At 44.3% G+C, this 22,477-nt stretch overlaps 1 pseudogene across 1 annotated transcript in view; it reads left to right on the forward strand.

Moving 5' to 3' along the window:
- LOC307066835 (zinc finger protein 541-like) overlaps nt 1-18,431 on the forward strand; it is a 30,179-nt pseudogene extending 11,748 nt beyond the window's left edge. The window contains exons 8-15 of the transcript in view: nt 10,884-10,947; nt 11,541-11,683; nt 12,089-12,192; nt 13,432-13,507; nt 14,066-14,154; nt 17,697-17,837; nt 18,021-18,202; nt 18,320-18,431. The product of the transcript in view is annotated as a zinc finger protein 541-like (transcript). The remainder of the gene's footprint in view (nt 1-10,883; nt 10,948-11,540; nt 11,684-12,088; nt 12,193-13,431; nt 13,508-14,065; nt 14,155-17,696; nt 17,838-18,020; nt 18,203-18,319) is intronic.
- Nucleotides 18,432-22,477: the final 4,046 nt, after the last annotated feature.

The following is a 22,477-nucleotide window of genomic DNA, read 5'->3' on the forward strand; positions in this document are numbered from 1 at the left end:
TCCACCTCATTACAAATAGTTCAATTTCATTTCTTTTTATGGCTGAGTAATATTCCATTGTATGTATGTGCCACATCTTCTTTACCCATTCATCCAATGATGGACACTTAGGTTGTTTCCATCTCCGGGCTATTGTAAATAGGGCTGCTATGAACATTTTGGTACATGTCTCTTTTTGAATTATGGTTTTCTCAGGGTATATGCCCAGTAGTGGGATTGCAGGGTCATATGGTAGTTCTATTTGTAGTTTTTTAAGGAACCTCCATACCGTTCTCCATAGTGGCTGTACCAATTCACATTCCCACCAGCAGTGCAAGAGTGTTCCCTTTTTTCCACACCCTCTCCAGCATTTATTGTTTCTAGATTTTTTGATGATGGCCATTCTGACTGGTGTGAGATGATATCTCATTGTAGTTTTGATTTGCATTTCTCTAATTAGTAAAGATGTTGAGCATCCTTTCATGTGTTTTTTGGCAGTCTGTATATCTTCTGTGGAGAAATGTCTATTTAGGTCTTCTGCCCATTTTTGGATTGGGTTGTTTGTTTTTTTGTTATTGAGCTGCATGAGCTGCTTATAAATTTTGGAGATTAATCCTTTGTCAGTTGCTTCATTTGCAAATATTTTCTCCCATTCTGAGGGTTGTCTTTTGGTCTTGTTTATGGTTTCCTTTGCTGTGCAAAAGCTTTTAAGTTTCATTAGGTCCCATGTGTTTATTTTTGTCTTTATTTCCATTTCTCTAGGAGGTGGGTCAAAAAGGATCTTGCTGTGATTTATGTCATAGAGTGTTCTGCCTATGTTGTCCTCTAAGAGTTTGATAGTGTCTGGCCTTACATTTAGGTCTTTAATCCATTTTGAGCTTATTTTTGTGTATGGTGTTAGGGAGTGATCGAATCTCATACTTTTACATGTCCCTGTCCAGTTTTCCCAACACCACTTATTGAAGAGACTGTCCTTTCTCCACTGTACATTCCTGCCTCCTTTATCAAAGATAAGGTGACCATATGTCCGTGGGTTTATCTCTGGGCTTTCTATCCTGTTCCATTGATCTATCTTTCTGTTTCTGTGCCAGTACCATACTGTCTTGATTACTGCAGCTTTGTAGTATAGTCTGAAGTCAGGGAGCCTGATTCCTCCAGCTCCATTTTTCGTTCTCAAGATTGCTTTGGCTATTCGGGGTCTTTTGTGTTTCCATACAAATTGTGAAATTTTTTGTTCTAGTTCTGTGAAAAATGCCAGTGGTATTTTGATAGGGATTGCATTGAATCTGTAGATTGCTTTGGGTAGTAGAGTCATTTTCACAATGTTGATTCTTCCAATCCAAGAACATGGTACATCTCTCCATCTATTTGTATCATCTTTAATTTCTTTCATCAGTGTCTTATAATTTTCTGCATACAGGTCTTTTGTCTCCTTAGGTAGGTTTATTCCTAGATATTTTATTCTTTTTGTTGCAATGGTAAATGGGAGTGTTTCCTTGATTTCACTTTCAGATTTTTCATCATTAGTATATAGGAATGCCAGAGATTTCTGTGCATTAATTTTGTATCCTGCAACTTTACCAAATTCATTGATTAGCTCTAGTAGTTTTCTGGTAGCATCTTTAGGATTCTCTATGTATACTATCATGTCATCTGCAAACAGTGACAGCTTTACTTCTTCTTTTCCAATTTGGATTCCTTTTATTTGCTTTTCTTCTCTGATTGCTGTGGCTAAAACTTCCAAAACTATGTTGAATAAGAGTGGTGAGAGTGGGCAACCTTGTCTTGTTCCTGATCTTAGTGGAAATGGTTTCAGTTTTTCACCATTGAGGACGATGCTGGCTGTGGGTTTGTCATATATGGCCTTTATTATGTTGAGGAAAGTTCCCTCTATGCCTACTTTCTGCAGGGTTTTTATCATGAATGGGTGTTGAATTTTGTCGAAAGCTTTCTCTGCATCTATTGAGATGATCATATGGTTTTTCTCCTTCAATTTGTTAATATGGTGTATCACGTTGATTGATTTGCGTATATTGAAGAATCCTTGCATTCCTGGGATAAACCCCACTTGATCATGGTGTATGATCCTTTTAATGTGCTGTTGGATTCTGTTTGCTAGTATTTTGTTGAGGATTTTTGCATCTATGTTCATCAGTGATATTGGCCTGTAGTTTTCTTTCTTTGTGACATCCTTGCCTGGTTTTGGTATCAAGGTGATGGTGGCCTCGTAGAATGAGTTTGGGAGTGCTCCTCCCTCTGCTGTATTTTGGAAGAATTTGAGAAGGATAGGTGTTAGCTCTTCTCTAAATGTTTGATAGAATTCACCTGTGAAGCCATCTGGTCCTGGACTTTTGTTTGTTGGAAGATTTTTAATCACAGTTTCAATTTCAGTGCTTGTGATTGGTCTATTCATATTTTCTATTTCTTCCTGATTCAGTCTTGGCAGGTTGTGCATTTCTAAGAAGTTGTCCATTTCTTCCAGGTTGTCCATTTTATTGGCATAGAGTTGCTTGTAGTAATCTCTCATGATCTTTTGTATTTCTGCAGTGTCAGTTGTTACTTCTCCTTTTTCATTTCTAATTCTATTGATTTGAGTCTTCTCCCTTTTTTTCTTGATGAGTCTGGCTAATGGTTTCTCAATTTTGTTTATCTTCTCAAAGAACCAGCTTTTAGTTTTATTGATGTTTGCTATCGTTTCCTTCATTTCTTTTCCATTTATTTCTGATCTGATCTTTATTATTTCTTTCCTTCTGCTAACTGTTGGGGTTTTTTGTTCTTCTTTCTCTAATTGCTTTAGTTGCAGGGTCAGGTTGTTTACCCGAGATGTTTCCTGTTTCTTAAGGTGGGATTGTATTGCTATAAACTTCCCCCTTAGAACTGCTTTTGCTGCGTCCCATAGGTTTTGGGTCGTCGTGTCTCCATTGTCATTTGTTTCTAGGTATTTTTTTATTTCCTCTTTGATTTCTTCAGTGATCACTTCGTTATTGAGTAGTGTATTGTTCAGCCTCCATGTGTTTCTATTTTTTACAGATCTTTTCCTGTAATTGACGTCTAGTCTCATAGCATTGTGGTCGGAAAAGATACTTGATACAATTTCAATTTTCTTAAATTTACCAAGGCTTGATTTGTGACCCAAGATATGATCTATCCCGGAGAATATTCCATGAGCACTTGAGAAAAATGTGTATTCTGTTGTTTTTGGATGGAATGTCCTATAAATATCAATTAAGTCCATCTTGTTTAATGTATAATTTAAAGCTTGTGTTTCCTTATTTATTTTCATTTTGGATGATCTGTCCATTGGTGAAAGTGGGGTGTTAAAGTCCCCTCCTATGAGTGTGTTACTGTCGATTTCCCCTTTTATGGCTGTTAGTATTTGCCTTATGTATTGAGGTGCTCCTATGTTGGGTGCATAAGTATTTACAATTGTTCTATCTTCTTCTTGGATTGATCCCTTTGTCATTATGTAGTGTCCTTCATTGTCTCTTTAATAGTCTTTATTTTAAAGTCTATTTCGTCTGATATAAGAATTGCTACTCCAGCTTTCTTTTGATTTCCATTTGCATGGAATATCTTTTTCCATCCCCTTACTTTCAATCTGTATGTGTCTCTAGGTCTGAAGTGGGTCTCTTGTAGACAGCATATATATGAGTCTTGTTTTTGTATCCATTCAGCCAATCTGTGTCTTTTGGTGGGAGCATTACTCCATTTACATTTAAGGTAGTTATCGATATGTATGTTCCTATTCCCATTTCCTTAATTGTTTTGGGTTCGTTATTGTAGGTCTTTTCCTTCTGTTGTGTTTCTTGCCTAGAGAAGTTGCTTTAGCATTTGCTGTAAAGCTGGTTTGGTGGTGCTGAACTCTCTCAGCTTTTGCTTGTCTGTAAAGGTTTTAATTTCTCCATCAAATCTGAATGAGATCCTTGCTGGGTAGAGTAATCTTTGTTGCAGGTTTCTCTCCTTCATCACTTTAATTATGTCCTGCCACTCCCTTCTGGCTTGTAGAGTTTCTGCTGAGAGATCAGCTGTTAACCTGATGGGTATTCCCTTGTGTGTTATTTGTTGTTTTTGCCTTACTGCTTTTCATATGATTTCTTTGTGTTTAACTTTTGACAATTTGATTAATATGTGTCTTGGCGTATTTCTCCTTGGATTTATTCTGTATGGGACTCTCTGTGCCTCCTTGACTTGATTAACTATTTCCTTTCCCATATTAGGGAAGTTTTCAACTATAATCTCTTCAAATATTTTCTCAGTCCCTTTCTTTTCCTCTTCTTCTTCTGGAACCCCTATAATTCGAATGTTGGTGCATTTCATGTTGTCCCAGAGGTCTCTGAGACTGTCCTCTGTTCTTTTCATTCTTTTTTCTTTATTTTTCTCTGCAGCAGTTATTTCCACTATTTTATCTTCCATGTCACTTATCCGATCTTCTGCCTCAGTTATTCTGCTATTGATCCCATGTAGAGAATTTTTTATTTCATTTATTGTGTTTTTAATCGATGCTTGATTCATCTTTAGTTCTTCTAGGTCCTTGTTAACTGTTTCTTGCATTTTGTCTATTCTATTTCCAAGATCCAAAATCTTGGAAATAGAATCTTGGATCATCTTTACTATCATTATTCTGAATTCTTTTTCACGTAGACTGCCTATTACCTCTTCGTTTGTTAGGTCTCGTAGGTTTTTATCTTGCTCCTTCACCTGCTGTGTGTTTTTCTGTCTTCTCATTTTGCTTATCTTGCTATTTTTGGGGTCTCCTTTTTGCAGGCTGCAGATTCGTAGTTCCCGTTGTTTTTGGTGTCTGTCCCCAGTGGCTATGCTTGTTTCAGTAGGTTGTGTAGGCTTCCTGGTGGGCTAGGCTAGTGCCTGTGTTCTGGTGGTTGAGGCTCGATCTTGTCTTTCTGGTGGACAGGTCCACGTCTGGTTGTGTGTTTTGGGGGTGCCTATGGCCTTATTATGATTTTAGGCAGTCTCTCTGCTAATGGGTGGGGTTGTGTTCCTGTCTTGCTAGTTGCTTGGCATAGGGTGACCAGCACTGTAGCTTGCTGATCGTTGACTGAAGCTGGGTGCTGGTGTTGAGATGGAGATCTCTGGGAGATTTTCGCCGCTTGATATTATGTGGAGCTGGGAGGTCTCTTGTGGACCCGTGTCCTGAAGTTGGCTCTCCCACTTCAGAGGCACAGCACTGACTCCTTGTTGCAGCACGAAGAGCCTTTCTTCTACCTGGCTGGCAGTCCAGTGGTTAAGACTCCACAATTCCACTGCAGGGGGCGCAGGTTAGATCCTCTTTGCTCACACGTCATGTCCTTGTGGAGGGCTGTGGCTGCTGCTCTGTGGCATCCTCACTCCAGAACTCAAGCCACCATCTGAAGCACTGCCTCTCCTTACTAACACTTCTTATCTGTCTTTTTTATTATAACTATTCTAGTGGGTGTAAAGTGGTAGCTCATTGTGGGATGTTTGTTTGTTTGTTTGTTTTGAGGTACATGGGCCTCTCACCGTTTGTGGCCTCGCCCATTGTGGAGCACAGGCTCTGGATGCGCAGGCTCAGCGGCCATGGCTCATGGGCCCAGCCGCTCCGCGGCACGTGGGATCCTCCCGGACCGGGGCATGAACCTGCGTCCCCTGCATCGGCAGGCGGACTCTCAACCACTGCTCCACCAGGGAAGCCCCCTCATTGTGGTTTTGATTTACATTTCCCTGATGGCTTATGATGTTGAGCATCTTTCCATGTGCTTCTTATCCATTTGAATATCTTCTCAGGAGAAATGTCTATTCAGATCCTTTGCCCATTTTTTTAAATTGAATTCTTATCTTTTTATTATTGAGTTGTCTCAGTTCCTTATATAGTCTGGACGCAAGCCCCTTATCAGATATATGATTTGCAACTTCTCTCCCATTTTGTGGGTTGTCTTTTCTTTTTATTTATGATATGGTTTGCAGTACACAAGTTTTTAATTTTGATGAAGTCCAACTTATTTTTCAGCCTGCGATCAATCTTTAGTTAACTTTTATATACTGTATGAGGTAGGAGTCCAAATTCATTCTTTTGCTTGTATGTATCAGTTCTTCCAGCACTTGAAAATACTGTTCTTTTCTCATTGAATTGTCTGGGTACATTTTTTTGTTTTGTTTAGTTTTGTTTTGCTGTACGCGGGCCTCTCACTGTTGTCGCCTCTCCTGTTGCAGAGCACAGTCTCCGGACGCGCAGGATCAGTGGCCATGGCTCACGGGTCCAGCTGCTCCGTGTCATGTGGGACCTTCCTAGACTGGGGCCCGAACCCATGTCCCCTGCATCGGCAGGCGGACTCTCAACAACTGCACCACCAGGGAAGCCCTGTCTTGGTACCTTTGTGGAAAACCAGTTGACCATAAATGATTTGAGATTTTTCCTTTTTTTTTTTTTTTTTTGCGGTACGCGGGCCCCTCACTGCCGCGGCCTCTCCCATTGCGGAGCACAGGCTCCGGACGCGCAGGCTCAGCGGCCATGGGTCACGGGCCCAGCCGCTCCACGGCATGTGGGATCTTCCCGGACCGGGGCACGAACCCGCGTCCCCTGCATTGGCAGGGGGACTCCCAACCACTGAGCCACCCTTTTCTTCTTTTTTAATACAGACATTTTACAGCTATAGATTTCCTTCTGAACATTGCTTTAGCTACATTTTGCAAGTTTTAGTACGTTGTGTTTTTATATTCATTCAGCTAAAGTATTTTCTAATTTATCATTTCTCGTCTTGTTTAATACACTGATTATTAAAGAGTGTGTTGCTTAATTTTCACATATTTGTTAATTTTCCCAATTGCGGCCCTTTATTGATTTGTAATCTAATTCTCTTGTGGTCAGAGAACATACTTTTTTTCTTTTTAAGTTTAATTTATTTAAGTTATTTTTATTTTTTTGGCTGTGCTGTGCGGTTTGCAGGATCTTAGTTCCCCCACCAGGGATTGAACCCATGCCCCCTGCAGTGGAAGTGTGGAGTCCTAATGACTTGACCGCAAGGGAATTCCCTTAAATTTATTTTAAAATTTAAAATTTATTGAGGCATGTTGTATGGGCTAGAATCCGGTCTGTCTTGAAGAATGTTCCATGTGAATTTGAGAAGAATGTATTCTACTGATGTTTGGTAGAATGCTGTATTTTGTCTGTTTTGTCTAGTTAGTTTCAATTTCCTTGTTGATCTTCTGCCCAGTTGCCCTATCCACTGTTGAACGTATTGAAATCTCCAACTATTATTTTTTAATGGTTTATTTCATCCTTCAGTTCTGTCGTTTGTTGCTTCGTGTATTTTGGGGGTCTGTTTTTAGGTGTGTATATGTTTGTAATTGTCACATCTTCCTCATGGCTTGACCTTTTATCATTAGGATGTGATTGTGACATCATTTGTCATTATTACAATAATTTTATCATTATCTCTAGTAATATTTTTTGTTTTAAAGTCTAATGTGCCTGACATTAGTATAGCCATTCCATTCTCTTTTTTGGTTGTTGTTTTCTTGGTATATATTTTTCTCTTCTTTTATTTTCAGCCTATTTGTGTCTTTGAAAATAAAGCATTATACCTCTAGACACCATTAGTTGGGTCATGTGTTTTTTTAGCCAGTCTTACAAACTCTGCCTTTTGGCTTGGTTTGTTTAATCCATTCTTGTTTAATGTTATATTGATATGGTTGGATTTACATCTGCCATTTTGCTTTTTATTTTCTATATGTTACATGTCTTTTGCTCCCTCTGTTCCTCCTTTCCTGCTTTCTTTTGTATTAAGTGAGTATTTTCTAGTGTGACATTTTAATTCCTTTAATTTTTCACTGTTTCTTAGTCATTTCTTAGTGGTTGCTCTAGGACTTAAAATATATGTCTTATCAGAATCTGTTAGGATGTGTAACAACTCACTAACAATGAAATATAGAAACACTGCTCCTATCTAGCTCTGTTCCTTCTCTTTTGCTATTATATGTGAGAGACCCATTAATACCTTACTGGTCATGTTTATTGCTTTATATAATTTTATTTCATGTAAAAACACTGAGAGAATAAAGGAAAGCAAGCATGATTTATAGAGGTTGTTATATTAACCTTCTTATTTACCATTTCTGATCTCTTCATTTATTCTTGTGGATTTGAGTTACTGTCTGAGGTGATATTCCTTTACTCCAATGCAGCTGTGCTCCTTGTGCAGTTACTGTCACATATATTATATTTCTATATGTTACAGGCCCACAATCCATATTGTTTTATGCTGTTATTTTTTAAGGCACTTAAGGAAAGAAATATGTAATCATACTGATTTTTATACTTACCCATATTTACTAGCACTTCGCTTTTTTTTTTGTTTGTTTGTTTGGATTCAAGTTACCATCTGATGTCATTTGCTTTCAATCTGAAGGACTTTCTTTAGTATTTATTATTATTAGGGATAGATAATTCACATACCATACAATTCATCCCTTTAAAGTATAGAATTCAGTGGTTTTTAGTATATTCACAGAGCTGTGCAACCATCACTACCATCAGTTTTCAGAAATTTTCATCATCCCCAAAAGAAGCCCTGTACTTATTAGCAGTCCCTCCTTTCCATCCTCCCCATCCCCAGCCATGGGTAACGACTAATCTACTTTGTCTCTATCGATTTGGCTATTCTGCATATTTCCTATGAGTGGAATCATACAGTATGTGGTCCTTTATGAATGCCTTCTTTTAGTTAGCATGATGTTTTTAGGTTTCATCCACGTTGCACTATGTATCAGTACTTTGTTCCTTTTTGTGGACAGAATACTATTTCACCTTTAATATTTCTTGTAAGACAGGTCTGCCAGCAACAGGTATTCTCAGTTTTTATTTATCTGGGAGTGTCTTTATTTTACCTTCATTTTTGAAAGATAATTTGCTGAATATAAGATACTTGGTTGACACTCTTTTACTTTCAATAATTTGAATATATTATCCGATTGCCTTGTAACCTACATCGTTTCTGTTAAGAAGTTAGCTGTTAATTTTACTGTAGTGCCCTTGTATGTAACAAATTGTTTTTCCCTTTTTGCTTTCAAGATCTTATCTTTATTTTTGCTTTCCACATTTTGCTATGATATGTCTGGATGTAGAGCTCTTTGTGTTAATCTTTCTTAGAGTTTATAGAGTTTGCTGGATATACATATTGTTTTTCCTCAACTTCGGGAAATTTCCAACCATTAATACTTTAAATATTCTGTCCCTTTCTCCCCTCTTTCTGTTACTCCCACTACATATATATTGTTGCATTTAATGACATCTCACATTTCTCTCAGGCTCTCTTCACTTTCCTATATTTTTTTTTCTCTCTGTTCTTCAGATTTCAGTCTCCATTGTTCTATCTTCAGGTTTGCTGATCATTTCTTCTGCCAGCTCAGATCTACTGTTGAGCCTTATTTTGGTTATTGTACTATTTTAACCCCTTAATTATTTCCATTTGGTTCTTCTTTTTTTTCTTTTTTGGCTACATCGCACAGCATGCAGGATCTTAGTTCCTCGACTAGGGATCAAACCCATGCCCCCTGCAGTGGAGGCGTGGAGTCTTAACCACTGGACAGCCAGGGAAGTCCACATTTGTTTCTTTTTTAAAAAATAATTTCAATCTCTTCATGGCATTTTCTCTTTGATGAGAAATTTTTATTTTATCTTACTTTAAGCATGGGAGACAGGGGAAAAAGCCCCCATCTCTGTGGCTGCACCTACATGGGTAGAGCTTCCATTACAAAGAGCTGGGGCTTTGTGGGCAAGGGAGTGGGCCATGGCTCCAGTGCCACAGACTCTCACTGTTCTTCCCAAGATGTAGTAGATTTTCTTGAATGAGTATTTCTTAAAATGCTGTATGCCTTTAGGACAACTTGCAGAGACTTTAGCTTACTGTTCTTTTTTTTTTTTTTAATGATTTTTATCAGTAAATTTGTTGTTTTGCCGAGTTCCTTACTCTATATTTTCAGAAGTCTTATCCCCCTTCCATGCAATCTTTTTATTTTATTGTGATGTGAACAGTTAATCTGTGATCTGTCCTTTTAACAAATATTTAAGTGTGCAATGCAGTATTGTTGACTATAGGTACAATGTTATACAGCAGATGTCTAGAGCTTGATTAATTGAAACTTTATGCCCATTGATTAGTAACCTCCCATTTCCCACTCCCCCAACTCCTGGTAACCCCTATTCCACTCTTTGATTCTATCAATATGAATTCAACTACTTTAGGTACGTTATATAAGTGGAGTCATGCAGTATTTCTCTTCTGTGACTGGCTTATGTCACTTAGTATAATGTCCTCAATGGTCATCCATGTTGTTGCATATTGCAGAATTTCCTTTTAAGGCTTAATGATATTTCATTGTATGTTTATGTCACATTTCCTTTATGTGCTCATCTGTCAGTGGACATTTAGGTTGTTTCCACATCTTGGGTAATATGAATGCTGCTGGAGTGAACATGGGAGTTCAGATATCTTTTTGAGGTCTTGACTGCGGTTCTTTTGGATGAATACCCAGAAGTGGGTTTGCTGCATGATATGGTAGTTCTACTTTTAATTTTTGAGGAAACTCCATACCATGCAATCTTTTTTTTGTAATTTTCAATTTTACATTGGATTAGAGTTGATTTACAATGTGTTAGTTTCAGGTATACAGCAAAGTGATTTTGTTATACATATTCACATATCTATTCTTCTTTAGATTCTTTTCCCATATAGGTTATTACAGAGCATTGAGTATAGTTCCCTGTGCTATACAGTAGGTCCTTGTTGATTATCTATTTTATATACAGTAGTGTGGGTATACCATGCAATCTTGAAGAGCCTGCTTTTAGCTGCTCTAGAAAGGCAGGCAGAAAGGGCCTCATGGGTCAGTTGTAGCCAGACTTTTGAGGCTCTTCTTTGGGTGTTTTCCAGATCACATGGATGGCTCTTTTGGCATCTATGTGGTGAAGGCCAACAGCAAGATCAGCACTGAACCGTGAGTTGGAACAGACTTAGAACCTGAGGGTCCTTGCAACGTGGGGAATATTTTACCCTCCTTGCATTCCAGTGTCGGTTTTTCCCAAGGGAGCCTTCATCACGGGAAAGTCAGGTCTAGACCCAGAACCTCTCTAGGAGAGAAATGGTGGATTTTTCCAGGCGTTTCCCCAATATTCCTTCTGTCCAAACATGCCATAGTTGGATCTCTGTGGACAGAATGCCCAGCACCCTGGGATTCTAGATAGAATTGATGATGGCACAATGAGATACTCTTTTGTAGCTTGGATGTTACCTTGGATACAGAAGAATGCTAGGTATCAGCATATACCTCCCCTGTCCTAGACCCCAAACGCCTGAAGCCAGAAATCTGGTGATAAAGCCAATTGGAGGAAGGAAGGAAGTATCCCTCAAGAGGTCTCTGGAATACCTGCACATGTCTACTGGGCTGATGAGCACTCCCTGTGTCTGAGAGATGGCCAAAAGGTGGGTTCCACAGCCCTGCTGAGCAAGGCTCACTGCACATCTCTCTTGTATTTCCCATCTTGGTCACACACATGTGTCTTTATGTCCGTGTGTGTGGCCTCATTTCAGACACATCAACATAGGAAGCCGGTTTCAGGCTGAGATCCCAGAGCTCCAGGACACATCACTGGCTGGAAGTGACGAACATGTAGCTACTCTGGTCTGGAAGCCATGGGGAGATGTGATGACCAACCCGAAGACGCAGGATAGAGGTGGCTGAGACTTTGGGGCCAGGTTCCCGAGGGCCCTCCTCCATGTCCAAGGGGTTTCTCCTCCCAGTTCTCACTTTGACCAAGAGGCAGTGATCCCCAGGTGGGGGTGGGGTGGGCAGAGCTGGCCTTCAGCGCAGGACTGCTTTGCTGTGCTGCAGTCCCTTGCCCCACCTCTCCTCTCACCCAGTAGCTGGGCAGGCCATCCAGAGCAGGTGCCAGGAGCAGGGTTTCTGCCCGTCCTCCTTGTCCCTCGCTTCCCTCAGCCTGCTTGTAACAGAGAGGTGAGGGAGATGGTGACAGGAGCCCCCCGCCCCATCTGTGCTGTTGGGGAGGTTTCCTCTCTGGCACTTGCTGACCCTCTGTGTCTCCTCTCCTTCCCGCTGCCGGGCTGCCTGCTGGGAACAGTGACCGAGCTCTGCAACGTGGCCTGCTCCGGCGTGATGCCGGGCGGGGGCACCAACCTGGAGCTCGCTCTGCACTGTCTGCATGAAGCCCAGGGCAACATCCAGGTGAGGTGCAGTCGAGGGTGGGCTCAGAGGAGCTGTGGGAAGCTCCCTGCTCTCTTAGGGCCAGGGGCTCTAGGCGCAAAACATGTGCCTTCTACTTGGGGCTTTGCAGCTCACGAGAACCAAAGGCTGGCCACCCACCCTTCTCCCTGGTCGCTTTGGGACTGGTGGTGTCCTTTTGAACGTAGGGGAAATGCACACATACGGGCTCAATAAGTTATTTATCTGGGGTGACAGCAGAGCACCAGGGTTCCTCCAGCATTACCTCATCTCAGCGCGGCACGGGGGAGGCGGTGCCTAGCAGAGCCAACTCAGGGCCTGCATTAATCTGGTTCATTTACTGAACAGTGACTTTTTGATTAAAAATGGTGTATGAAAACCTCTGATGCAACAGAAATGCCTCTGCCTCCTCCAAGGACCCTCCTCACCATCCTGAAGTTTAGAAAATGAAGAAGTCCAACTGTGTGTAGTGGGAGAGGAAGTCACGTCACCCAAGTTGGAGACCCAAGAGTCAGGGCTACATGGTGCTTTTTCTCAAGCTGAGAGGCAGTGGCTGGCACATGGTGGGTGCTCAGCAGAGTAACCAGCACACATTTACTGGGTCCTCCTGATACCTGGTGATGTCATGGTATCAGGCTGGGGCCAGCTCAGGGGCCCATTCTTGGTTTAATGCTCTGCTGCCACCATCTTGAAATTCTTAATAGTTTCTGAGCACATGGCCCCGTGTTTCCATTTTGTGCTGGGTTCTGCAAACTGCATAGCTAGCCCTGAACGGGGTTACGCTGTTGAGCAAGACAAATGCCCTCTCTTTGCAGGGCTTACATTTTAGGAGAGTGAACACATGAAATACATTTTTTTAAAGTGACAGATAATGATTAGTTCTATGAGGACCATAAAATGGGGGAAGGGCGGGGGCAGTGCCACTCTAAATGCTGCTCCCTGAAGAAATAAGGAGCTTGTGCCAGAATAAGTCCACACACTGTTTCGTCATCAAGTAAATCTTGCTATGAAAAAGGTAACGTCAGCTGCACTCAACAGTCCACTTAGTGCTGTAGGCAATGTGTCCCAAGTGGTTCACAGCGGGTGGCCAGTCCACAGACCGACCACACTTTGAGTCGCCCTGGGGTAGGGGTGGCTTTAGGGAGGGCTGCACATATTTTCTGAATGAATGAAAGAATGAAGGCGGGCCTCTACCTCATCTTCCCTCCCTCAGACAGTTGCCCACCACTCCTCTCGTTCCAGGTTGCCCTGGAGACCCTCTTACTGAGAGGACCCCAGAAGTCACGGACTCACCCTCTCGCCAACTATCATTACACAGGTAACGAGCGTGGCTGCCCACGTGGTTTTGGCCTGGCTGAGGTGCCTGAGAGCCAGTCAGTTTCCATGGCAAGCTCTGCACGTGCCTCCCGGAGTTCTCTTGGGGCCTGCACCTGCCCTCCCAGAAGGGCCCGTCCTCTCTGGGGGACTCAGTGGGTGCTGTTCTCTAGTTGGATCCAACCTTCCCCTTTCCACTGGTTCCCTCGTGGGCTCTTCCTGGCCAGAAGGGGGGTGCCAGGTTGGGGTGGGCTCAGGTTCCACAGTTGAGCACTCCAGCGTTGGAATCAGGCAACCAGGGGCCCACGCCTGCCCTTGGCAAGTCTCTTAACCAGAGGAAGCCTCAAGTTGCTGCACCTGTCAAGTGGGGATAGTAATAGCCCCTACCTGCTAAGGTTTTTGTGAGGATTGTGTGAGATAAAGCAAGTAAGGGGCTTAGCAGAAATCTTGGCAAATAATGGGCGCTTGGTGGCCTGAGAAAGGAGGAGAGTCTGCACTTCAGCCGTGGCTGTGGTCCCAGAAGGAGAAACATCCTTCCTCCTCTTGGCTGTTTCTCCAATAGGTTCGGACATCTGGACCTCCATGGAGAAGAGGCTCTTTAAGAAGGCGTTCTGTGCCTAAAAGAAGGACTTCTACTTGATACACAAGATGGTAAGGCGAACATGGCAGGCTGGTGTAGACAAGGCTCCTTCACACGGCCGAGGCGCTAGAACTGCAGGGCCTGTCAGGGGCGATACTCTGCTCATGCTGTGAACAGTTGACAACTGAAATGCCATTGCTTTGAACAACCCCAAACAGTACAGAAATGAATCCCATGTTCAAAATAAAGCCCTCCAGGCCCCTCCCCACAATCCTACTTCTGATTGATAACCTGACAGGTATTTACTGCCCATACGGATTTTACACACCTATATGCACTTTCTCAAAAACAGATGACATCATATACTTAATATCCTGCTGATTATTTTGCTTTTTTAAATTGATGTACGCAAAATTGCACATAATCAAAGTGTAAGATTTAATGTTTTTGACATATTTATACACTTGTAAGACGACTACCATGATCAAGATAATGAGAATATCTGTCACCCCCAAAAGTTCCCTCCTGCCCCTTTGCAACCCTTCCTTCCTGCCACCCGGGTCCCTAGTCAACTCTTGTCTACTTTCTGTACTCTAAATTAGTTTGCATTTTCTAGAGGTTTATATACATGGAATAATCATACAGCATGTGATCTGCTTTGTCTGGCTTCTTACACTCAACCTAATGATTTTGAGATTCATCCATGTTGTCGTGTGTACCCATAGTTCATCCCTTTATTGTTGAGGAGTATACCACTGTGTGGACGGACCACCGTTCATTTAATCATCCACCTGTTGGCGGTTTCCAGTTACTGATGACTACAGATAAAGCTGCTCTGAACATTCACATACAAGTCTTTGTACGGACATGTACTGAGTTCTTTTTTTTTTTGCGGACACGGGTTTGGGATTATAAATACCTAGGAGGGGAATGAGGGTAACTTATATTAGATGTATGTTTAACTTTTTAAGAAACTGCCAAACTGTTTTCCAAAGTGGCTATACCACTTCCCATTCCCACCAGCAGGTTATGAAAGGTCCAGTTGCTCCACACCCTCGTCGACACTTGCTAAGTCTCTTTAATTTTAGCAATTCTAATGAGTGTACAGTAGCATCTGACTCCATTTTCCTAATGAGTAATGATGCTGAGCATCTTTGTGTTTTTTTGCTATATGTGCACCTTCTCCGGTGAGCTGTCTGTTCATATCTTTTGCCTCTGTTTTTATTGGAGTGTCTGTGGTTTATTGAGCTGTAGGAGTTCTTATTTTGTTCTCAACACCAGTCCTTTATCCAGATATACGCTTTGGAAATATTTTCTCCCAATATGCTATTTGTCAGTCTCCTAACAGCGTCTTTTGAAGAAAAGTTTTTAATTTTGCTTAAGCCTAACTTACTAGTTTCTCTTTTATAGACTGTGCTTCTCGTGTTGTATCTAAGAAATCTTTGCCTAACCCAAAGTCACAAAGATTTTCCCCTATGTTTTCTTCTGGAGGTTTTATAGTTTTAGGTTTTATTTCTAGATTTATGACCCATTGTAAGTTTATTTTTGTATGGGGTGCAAGGTGAGTTCATTTTTTGCATATGGATATTTATTGTTCTAATACCTTTTGTTGGAAAGACCATACTTTCTCCACTCAGTTGCTTTTGTAACTTTGTTAAATATAAGTTGGCCATATATATATGCATCTACTTCTGGACGCTGTATTCTGTTCCATTGACCTGTTTGTCTTTTATTAAGCTATTCCCATACTGTCTTTATTACTGTAGCTTTATTCTAAGTCTTGAAATCAGAAAATGTTAGTCTTTCAACTTTGTTATTCTTTTTCAAAGTTATTTTTTGTATTCTAGATCCTTTTTATTTCCCTATGAATTTTTGAAATAACTTGTCAAATTCAAAATAAAAATTCCTGCTAGGAACTTGATTGGTACTGTTTTTGACTCTATAGGTCAACTGGGGAGAGTTGTTACCTTAACAATGTTGAGTCGTCTGACTCGTGAACAGCGTATATCTCTCTATTTCAATCTTTAATTTTTCAGCAATGTTTTGAAGTTTTTAGTGTACAGTTGTTGCATACTTTTTGTCAGATTTATTCCTAAGCGCTTGGTTTTTTTCTGTTTTTGTTTTTTGTATTTTTTTGTGGTATGCGGGCCTCTCACCACTGTGGCCTCTCCCGCCGCGGAGCACAGGCTCCGGACGCGCAGGCCCAGCGGCCATGGCTCACGGGCCCCGCCGCTCCATGGCACGTGGGATCCCTCCAGGACCGTTGCATGAACTCGTGTCCCTTGCATCGGCAGGAGGACTCTCAACCACTGCGCCACCAGGTAAGCCCAGTACTTGTGTTTTTTATGATGTTATAGAGTTGTTTTTTATTTCAGTTTCCAATGGTTTGTTTCTAGTATGTATAGAAACAAAGTTGATTTTTATATTGATCTTGTGTTCTGAATTGTTGCCAAACTAACTTACTAGTTTTGGCAACTTTTTTGTGGATTCCACTGAATTTTCTACATAGACAGTCATATCATCTGCCAATAAAGACACTTTTATTTCTTCCTTTCCAACCTGGATGCCTTTACTTTTTTTCTTGCCTTTTTGCACTCTAGAACCACCAGTACAGTATTGAGTAGAAGTGGTGAGAGTGGAAATCCTTGTCTTGTTCATGATATTTGAGGGGAAACCACTCCACCGTTAGCTGTAGGGATTTTTGTAGGTATCATTTATCAGGTTGAAGAGAAGTTCCTTCTATTCCTATTGTGCTGAGAGTTTCCATCAGGAATGGACATTGGATTGTATCAAATGCTTTTTCTGCACCTATCAAGATGCTCATATGATTTTTCTTTTTTAAGTTTAATATGATGAATTACATTGATTTTAGATTGTTAAACCAACCTCACGTTTCTGGGATGAGCTCCACTTAGTCATGGTATATTGTCCTTTATATATATATATATATACAAAGATACATATATATATATATATATATATATATATATATATATATATATATATATATATATAGTTGGATTCTGTTCGTTAAAGTTTTGCTTAAAAATTTTCATCTATGTTCATGAGGGATATTGGTCTGTAGCCTTCTTTCCTTGTAATACCTTTGTCTGGCTTTGGTATCAGAGAAATGTTGAACTTACGGACTGAGTTGGGAAGTATTCCTTCCTCTTCAGTTTTTTGGAGGGCTCTGCCTAGCTGTCGCGTAAGGCTATGAGGCATCCACCACATAAGGACACTCTGCTTTAATTAGTCCCAGTCGGTAGACATGTGGCTCCACATGATGTCACAGTGAGCGTCCTCGTGTGTACCTTTGTGTGCGTTTTCCTGGAGAGAAGACTTCCTGGGCCAGCCTTGTTGCTGAGAGCGTGCAGAGCTTAGATGGTGTTGACTCTGGTGGCTTCTCTCTGAACTCCTTCATCCCCAGGAGGACTTTGTGATTCTCTGTCCCCCATAGCAGAGGAGCATACCAAGCCGTAGGGGAGAGACGTTTCAGGAGGGCTTTCAAAAAGTGGCGGCTGGCCCCATGGGGAGGGGATTTAGGGCGTCAAGGCCATACTCACTGCTACTCCTGAGGCACTGTACTTAGCCGGCTTCTGTCTTCCTCCACTAGGTCCAGACAAAAACAGTAGCCCAGTGTGTCGAGTACTACTACATGCAGAAGAAAATGATCGAGTTTGACTGCGGCTGAGCCCCAGTGCCGGAAAAGAGGGTCAAGAGAGAGCTGGGTGAAGCAGACAGGACAGAAGCAAAGGTAGAGGGTCTCGGGGTAGGGCTTCAGGAGTTCAGCACGGATCTGGATGCCCGGTGCTCATCCAAGCTGGGTGGTTGTGGAGGGATGCACCCCGCGACGTCTGGACGCTCTGGACACCTGCTTCTTCCTTAGAAGAGCGGCGGGGCGGTCAGCACCCTTTCATCACCTCTGCCCCCTGTGCAGGTCACTCATAGCCCTCGGAGGAAACCCAGCCACCGTCCAACCCCCGAATTACAGAGGACTACTGAGACTTACAGGAGGGAGTCCATCCCCAACTCCAGCCCAAACAGCGGCTCGAAGCGCACCCCTGAGCTGCCGGGGAACAGGAAGGGCCAGGGCTTCTTTCCCTGCCAGGAGTGTGAGAGGTACCGCCCTTTCCCTGGATGCTCCCACACCGCCTGCCCTCAGCCCTCTGGGGTGCCCCCCTCAGGGCTACCCGCCTCCCCCTGCTCTGACCCCTGTGTCCTCTGGTGCCTCCTCAGGGTGTTTGGCAAGATCAAGGGTCGGAATGCCCACATGAAGTGGCACCGGCTTCAGGACCACGTGGATCCCACCGTAAGGGCAAGGTGGCCCGTGGAGCCCTTCCAACTGTAGGAGGAGGAGGGGAGTAGGGGCTGCCATCGGCCCTCTGCGTGGGCAGCTAGTTGGGACGGGCACCTCCAGCCCTGTTGCATCTCCTTTGTTAGGTTGTTTTTGTACGTTTCTCCTTGTTTATAGTATTAAATTGGTTTCTTAAGCAGCTGTCTTCTGGCTTCCCTGCCTGTTGATCCAGCGAAGGCTTTTGAGCCCCTGCCGCTCCCAGAAGCCACAGTGACTGAGTCCCTTCCCTGGAGGAGCCTCATAACATTAATGCAGCCAGCACTTATCAAGCACCTGCTGTAGCTGTGCCAGACAATGCCCAGTCCACGTGATGGGGACATAGTGATGGAGGGACAGGGCCCTCCCCTCACAGAGCTTACATTTTAGGAGCGGGAAGGTAGGAGTGATAAAGCAGCAAAAAGGTGAGTTTAGATACCTATAGTGCATATGCTTTTGGCCGTAATAACAGAGGAGTCAGCGTAGGTTTAAGCTCTCAGGACACGTGGTGGTGCCAGTGGCTCCACGGTGAAGTCAAGGCCTGCCAGCAGTGGCCAGCGTCTGCAAGTCGGCTGCAGCAGCAGCAGCAAGAATCCCCTCTTGTACACGGAGCACCCAAACCTTCGGAGGGTGCAGGGCAGAGAGCAGCTCCCTCCCTTCCTTGTTCCCCTTTTTTAAAGTGAGGAAAGCTTGTAGCAGCGCCCAACAGAACGCCCCTCACGTCTCCTCCGCCAGAACTGTAGCCAGTGCTCTTTCTAAACTGATCCGTGGCAGTGGAAAGGGAAGTGTCCACCGTTATCCCGGACCCTCAAGATTTGTGTCCACGACAAAAGCATAAGTTGTGTTCCCCCCAGTTCCCAGGAGTGGGGAGAACCAGTGTGCTCCCTCAAATTTGTTGTCACCCGATCCAAACTGGAATCCCACTTGCCAGGAAAAGAAGAGGAAGCAGAAATGGCCACTGGGGAGTCAGACCTTGTGTCCACCACAAAGTGACATGAGGAAAGTACAGCAGGGGGCGAAGTGCAAAGGAGTGACAGGGAGTGGCAGACGCTGGCAGGTGGATGGCGTGGGGGTGGGAAGCCACACTGAGGAGGCTGCTGAGGCTGAGACCCACTTCCGGGCCACGGTGAGGCAAAGCACAGACTCTGCCATGGGAACCAGGGGAGGCTGTGCAAAGCTCTAGCTGCTGTGTGGGGGCCGTGGGCGGCAAGATGGGAATCCTAGAGAGTAGCTGGAAGGCTCTCAGCGGAGATGGTGGCCTGGGCTGGAGTAGCAGTGAAGAGGCCAGAAGCAGAAGGATTAGGGATCACGTTAGAAGTAGATTCAGACTTGCTGATGGGTCACACGGCACAGGGAGAGCTGGTAAGGAAAAGGACAGATGGAGGTAGGCAGGGCAGGTTGGGGTTTGAGCAACTGAGTAGATGCTGTTAACTGAGATGAGGAAGAGGGACACATCAGAGGATTGATGGCTTAAAGGCGAGATTGTGTCTGTAACTTTGTGCTGCCTTCGGAGGGACTGGCTAGGGGAGCAGGGCAAACGGTGGTGTCAGGAGGCTTCACAGAAGGGCCAGGTTGCAGCTCAGTACATCTGAAAGGATGGGGAGGGAGGAGGAGCAGAGGAGGAAGTTGAGTTGGAAGCGGTGCGGGCACTGTGGTTGGGGAAAGGACTCTGGCATCAGATGAACCAGAATTTACAGCCTGGCTCTTCTTCCTTCTTTGCCACCTTGGGCAAGTCATTTTCCCTGTTTGAGTCTCAGTTTTCTCATGCTGTAACTGGGATGGAAAACGCCTACCCCCATGTATCTGGTTGTTTTTTTGTTTTTAATACCCTTTAACTTTTTGTTGTTGTTGTTGTTTTGCTGTGTTGGGTCTTCGTTTCTGTGCGATTGCTTTCTCTAGTTGCGGGAAGCGGGGGCCACTCTTCATCGTGGTGCGCGGGCCTCTCACCGTCACGGCCTCTCGTGGCGGAGCACAAGCTCCAGACGCGCAGGCTCAGTGGTTGTGGCTCACGGGCCTATTTGCTCTGCGACATGTGGGATCTTCCCAGACCAGGGCCCTGCATCGGCAGGCAGACTCCCAACCACTGCACCACCAAGGAAGTCCCGAACCTGATGTTTCTTAAATGCTTTCCGGGATGGCAATCCAGGACACGAGTGTGTAATCTATACATGCATTTTAGAGCAAATATTCCACAAGTAATAATTATGCCAAGGGCATGGAAAACCCACTGATACTTGACCAGGCAATGGATCAAAACCTGTAGTTCGGGGACTTCCCTGGTGGCACAATGGTTAAGAATTGCCTGCCAATGCAGGGGACACAGGTTTGAGCCCTGGTCCGGGAAGATCCCACATGCTGCGGAGCAACTAAGCCCATGCGCCACTAGTGAGCCTGCGCTCTAGCGCCCGCAAGCCACAACTACTGAAACCCGCACGCCTAGAGCCCATGCTCTGCAACAAGAGAAGCCACTGCAACGAGAAGCCCACGCACCGCAACGAAGAGTAGCCCCCACTCGCCGCAACTAGAGAAAGCCCACGCACAGCAATGAAGACCCAACGCAGCCAAAAATAAATAAATAAAATAAATAAAATTTTAAAAAAATAGCAACACCTGTAGTTTGAAAGATTCTGAGTTAATCCTAGTGGAGGGCTCAGAGCAGTATGTGGCTCTTGGCTGGCATGCGAGAACATCATCTATCGTTGTTACCGTCATTATTACTGTCCATGTTGTCGTTAATAACAGCTCAGTGAGGTGGGCACTGCTCCCTCCTTGCCTCCCAGACCGGGAAAAGGGGTCACCCTGCTGCTGAGTGGAGGGCAGTGCCTGGCAGGATGGGGCTCCGGCTCAGCCCCCAACCAAGGACCAGGCAGTTCTGAGTTCCTAACCGCTAAATGGCCATAACCAAACCCGCCTCCTAGGACAGTCGTGACGTTCACTGACGTCACATACAGGAGGTGCTGAGAACCTGACCAGGGACGTTATGGGCATTAAGAGGATGGCACAGGTAAGAATAATGCACATTGTTACTGGTCCGTAAATGTAATAACATGAACATAATGTGTATTTGTTGGATTCTGGATTTAGTCATTTATATTATGCCAGATAAATTATTTGGAATGTTACTGTGGTTGTTGTGAGGACTAAATGAAAATTACTGTAAAGGGCCTGGCATATGATAGGTATTTGGTAACTAATAGTTATGTTAATGAAGACGGAGCAGGGGGGAGTGGGAGGGAGAGAGAAGAGGGGGGAGGAGGAAAAAGGAGGGGGAGGGATGGGGAGCGAAGTGGGGAGGGGAGAGGCCACAGAAGAGGAAGAAGAGGGAGGGACGACTGGCACTGAGTAATGGGCCCGGCACACAGTAGGTGCTCAATAAAAGTGCACTGTGCTCCCCGCTCTGGGCTTTGCTCATCACCCCTGCCTTCATCTTCCAGGTGGAGACTGAGGTCCACAACAGTCGATCCCCTTACCCCAGGTCACACACCCCACCCACGGCTGGGCCGGGACAGGACCCCACAGCGCCGCTGCCCTGCCCACTGTGAACTCCAGAGCCAGCCTCTGCCTCTATTCCAGCTCTGTAGCAGCTGCCCTCCAAGGCCAGGGACTCAGGACCACACCTCCTTCTCTGAGGGGCCGGAGGGCACAGCTGGGGGTCCAGCAGCTCCGGCCTCACCTGCACCCCATACTGCTCCTCAGTGACTGCCCCCTGCCCCCCTCCCGGCAAAGTGCCTCAGGGGACGAGTGTGACCCCTTCTCCCCTCCCCCACGGGCTGCCACCACAGGCGACTTGGGTGATGCCTGGAGCCCACGGCCTTCCCTGAGCCCCCGGGCCACTTACCCCAGGACCTTCATAGAAGGCACTTTGGGCCTCCCCGGGATTATCCAGGAGCTCATCACTGTCAAGCTGCAACAAGACCCGCCCCCAACCAAGGTCAAAGGTCAGCTGGGCAGTGGGCTGGCCCACCTCTAGAACAAAAACCAGTTGAGGGTTACATGGGACAAAAAGACAAAGACGAGGTGGGGGGGTTGCGGGGGGAGATTCGAGGGGTACAGGAAACTCCGCC

The sequence above is a fragment of the Hyperoodon ampullatus genome (assembly GCF_949752795.1).
Source record: "Hyperoodon ampullatus genome assembly, chromosome: 18".
Classification (NCBI taxonomy): domain Eukaryota; kingdom Metazoa; phylum Chordata; class Mammalia; order Artiodactyla; family Ziphiidae; genus Hyperoodon; species Hyperoodon ampullatus.